The following is a 4,525-nucleotide window of genomic DNA, read 5'->3' on the forward strand; positions in this document are numbered from 1 at the left end:
AATTACTGCAGAATACATTACAATTATATTACACATATAGAGCATAATTTTTATACCTCTGGTTGTATAGAAAGTATGTTCACACCAATTCGTGTCTTCATACATGTACTTTGTATAATGATGTCCATCATATTCCCCCATCATTGCTAACCCCCTGCCTGCTCTCTTCCCATCCCACTACTCTGCCTTATCTAGAGTTTGTCTATTCCTCCCATGCTCCCCCACCTCCATCCCACTATAAATCAGTCACCTTATATCAGAGAAAACATTTGGCATTTGTTTTTTGGGAATTGGCTTACTTCACTTAGTATTATTTTCTCCAACTCCATTTATTTACTCAAATGCCAAGATTTTATTCTCTTTTATTGCTGAGTAATATTCAATTGTGTATAAGCCACATTTTTTTTGTCCATTCATCTATTGAAGGGCATCTAGATTGGTTCCACAGTTTAGCTATTGTGAATAGTGCGGCTAACCTTGATCCCGGTGGAGAGTGCAGGACAGTATCCATGTGTCAAAATCCTTAACCATAGAGTGAATTGTACTGTGTGTAAATTATTACTCAAGTAACAACTTAAAAAAAAATTCTACCATTGCTCCCAGATTTTTACTGCATCTGAACTGAATTCCACTCTTGACTTTCTGGACCTTTTTAATCCTGACCCCCAGGGGGTCAGCTTCACTGTCCATGCCACCTTGGGCTTCAATTAGAGCCATATCCTCATCATTCCCTTAACATCCTACTTTTGGGATTCTGTGCCTTTTAGCACTGGTGTGTCACTCACAGGCCATGCCCTCCTGTCCTCTGCCTCTCTGCAATCACACCTAGGACAGGGAGTGTGGCCTCGCCACACTCTTAGCTCCTTTCACTCGGCTTCAACACTCAGGACCAACCCTGCTCACAGTGTTCCTGGGTGTCTCCGGTGTTACTGTGATTGCAGGTTGCTCATCAACAGAAGTGCACCATGTACTTACTCACCTCTCTACCCATCGCTCAAATAACCCACAGCCTAGCACACCTAGCACACAGTAGGCTCTGGAAGCAATGTACCCAGGAGGGAGAAGGACCAGCGAGCTCCAAGTGGATGAGAGGTCTGAGCTGCATCTGAAGAGGTAGGTGTGGAAGGACTAATGAGGCCAAGGGAAGTGGAGAAAGCATAGAAGGTGGCGGGTGGCAGAAGTGCAACTTCACTCTGCACAGCCAGGTATCCCGACATAAGCCCTGGGCCCCACTTTATATGTCCCTCTGGGGCACCTGGTGGTGCTCACAGCTACAGCCTGGATCAACAGCCCCAAAATGAATGGCAGCAGGATGGCTGTGGCGGGTACAGCCCCTAGGAAGCTGTGCATGAGCTAAGAAGCCAACCCTGGGGACAGTTGCTCACTGGCCCCACCCCTTGATGAGACTCTGCCTTCCATGGCCCTTCCCTCATATGGCCCCACCCACCTACTCTACCTCCCTGCACTAGATAGTTAGTCCAGTACACCCAACGGAAACCTCACTGTACCACACTGTCTTCCTACCTCTCCCTTTCTTATCATCATTACCAATCTCTCTGGCCACATAGATTCTCAACTCCACAATATATCCTATCCCACCTAGCTCCCTGACTCCACTCACCTTCCACTTGTCCTGGACAAGACCTCCCAAGGGACTTTTCCCTCTAGACCCACCCACATCAGTCCAGCCCTCTGTTATCCCACCCCTTGGCTTCTTGCCCCTCCCTCTACAAACTGCTGCTGTTTCCAATGTGGGTCCTGGGGACTGCATGGACAAGTCATGGCCTTGTCCAAGGACAATGGCATATCTCTGGGGTGCACCAGGAAAATGACACATATCACCAGCAGGGCACCCAGGTACAGACAAAGAGACCCAAGCAGCAGCAGGATCTGCCTGATATTACTGTGCCACATGCAGTTGTTCACCCACCTACAGTGGTGGTCAGACTCCTCTGGGGAGAGGAGGCAGACCTCAAGGTTCTATCTAGCCTGGCCTCTATCACCCTCAAATGATCAGGCCTTGCCCAACGTGACCCTCTAGGCTGCCTGTTCTTGGCCCCACATATGGGCTCCCATCTCAGGGAGAACCTGGCATTTCCACTGTTAGAGCACAGTTAGGATGCCATGGCTCATCAGATCACTGGTCATGAGTGAGGTCTTTAAAGACTAGACCTGCCTGGTGTCACCTGGAGCAGGATATACAATAACTCTGGGCCTCTGTTTTCTCAGATACAAGATAAGGACATAAGAACACCCTTCCCCAGCCAGGCTTCTGCACTTGGAAAGCTGTGCAAGGTGTACATATGAGAGAAGAGTACTCAGAACCCAGGAAACCCTCCAACTTGGACACCCAGATGAGGACAGGAAAGGATCCCCAGAACAGGGCAGCTGGCCTAAGGGTCTAGGTATCTAGTATCAACAACCTAGGCGATGGGACAGGCACTGCCTTTCCCTCTGACTCCACCTGGCTCAGCACAGATGTGATGCCCACTGCATGTCAGTTCCTGTGTAAAAGGGCCACCCTCTCAGGACAAGTGCAGACACAGAGGTGATAAGAAATGTAAGTGATCAAGAGTGGCTGGGATCCAGTTTTAAGCAGTGTGGGAAGACAGTCTCATACCCACTCCTTATGCTGTGAGATTCCTGGTCCTGGCCAGGTACCCAGTGATGGATTGGTGAGGGGACAGGGAAGAGGGGTGCTCACCTCCACACAAATATTACAATATACACAGTGGAAGGTCCTAGGTGGGTGATGGAAGAAGCAATGGGGGCACCTGAGTATCTGAAATGCCCTTCGATACATCCAAGTGATGTATGCTGCCTCAGGATCCTGCTCAAAGTAGCCTGGCATGGGAAGAGGTTTGGGCAGTGGCAGGAGGCCCTTCCATCATGTGGCTGCCAGAGGCAGCCCCATAGCTTTTCTAGGGCAACAAGAAGGATTTAAAAGAGGTGGGCAGGGAAATCCTGGCCCTTGCTGAGCAAGCTGACCACTCTGATGGGTTGGCAGTCTAAGAGAAGGGGGTTTACAGGCACAAGAGCTCTGTATGGAGCTCTCCCCTTTGGAATAGTGATCAGTTCTTGAAGTCATGTGTGAAATGGGAAGAGGTGAGTGTGGAAGGACTAATGTGGTTTGGAAGAGCCTGCTGGTCCCTCTGTCCAGACTGCCCATCCCTCCCTTCCAAAGCAACTGGAAACCCTCCAGGATTCTGTTTTTACACACCTCAGTACCTTGGGAAACAAAATGCCACAACCTAAGTAATGATGACATGGGGAGAATGGACCCTGAACCATAGGTGGGGTTAGCATTTTAGAAATTACTCCTGTGGGCATCAGCCCTTGTGATGCCACCTCCTTTTCTCAGTGGTCTGAGGCCACACCTCAATGTAAGATGCCAGTGTCAGAGAAGTTCAGAGACAGCAGGCTGCTGAAGGTGACCAGAAAGAGGAGGCCAGTAACCAGGGCAAAGTCCCACTCCCCATTCAGGGCAAGCCACCTGCACATGAAACCAGAGCCAGATTCAGTCGTAGTCTAGAGCAACCCAGAGCTCCCCATGAGGCCTGGCTTACCTGAGGTCAGATTCACAGACCTTAAGGACAGATCTAAATATCCAGGCAAGAGACAGATCACAGAGACTCCACCAAATGTCACCAGCATTACCAGCCTCCCACAGTTCCCTAAATGCATCAGGTACTCTAAACCTCTGTGCTTCTAACTATAGATCCTTCTTCCCACTCCTGACCCTGTCCACTTCCCTGGTTCTGCATTATCTCCTTTCTATGTCTTTGTAAGCAACTTGACAGCTTGCATGGAGACTCACAGGAAGGCAAATAACACGCCACTGACATTCAACAGCAGCACCACGTTGAACGTGGCAGGAAGACTGGGAATGAACCAAGCATATCCAACTGGATGTTGGGTTGGGGACTTCAAGTCATTGGAGAACTCCATGGCTTGGCCTCCTTTTCCCAGCAAAATAAAGCCACCAGTGACTTCTTCTGAGTTGCCACTCAGAGTGCTGTGACAACAGCAGGAAAGGAAAAAAGTATCAAAGGAACATCACAGAGATTACAGAATGGGGGCTCTGGATGCTTCCTGTGCCCTCTGATATCAACCCTCCCCTGCCCTCACATACACACTTGTAGACTTGGACGTCCTGCTCTTACAATGGTGGTTTTGTTGCAGCTTGTGAGTATGGGATGTGGTTTGTCTCACAAAGGTTCATAGGCTGGAGGCTTGGTTCTCAGTGTGGCAGTGTTGAGGGGGTAGAACCTGCAAGAGGTGGGGTCTAGTAGGAGGTAATTGTGCCACTGGGGATGAGGCCCTTGGAGGGAGTAATGGACTTCTCATGGACCCCCATTAGTTCCTGTGAGAGGGGGTTGTTCTAAAAAGAACAAGACTCATCCTCCCCAGTTTCTGGCTATGCAGTCCTCCCACCATGTTGCCATTCACCACGGTGTGATGACCCTCATCAAAGTTCAGTTGTAGGGGCTGCCAAATGTTGGACTCTGAGCTAAATAAACCTCAT

At 49.5% G+C, this 4,525-nt stretch overlaps 1 pseudogene; it reads right to left on the minus strand.

Annotated features, from left to right (window-relative positions):
• Nucleotides 1–1,821: 1,821 nt before the first annotated feature.
• On the minus strand, nucleotides 1,822–3,948 carry LOC124102916 (palmitoyltransferase ZDHHC19-like; annotated as a pseudogene).
• Between the last annotated feature and the right edge of the window lie 577 nt (nucleotides 3,949–4,525).

This window comes from Marmota monax, unplaced genomic scaffold, assembly GCF_021218885.2.
Source record: "Marmota monax isolate L192 unplaced genomic scaffold, Marmota_monax_Labrador192_F-V1.1 WCK01_AAM20220418_F8-fsc00848, whole genome shotgun sequence".
NCBI lineage: Eukaryota > Metazoa > Chordata > Mammalia > Rodentia > Sciuridae > Marmota > Marmota monax.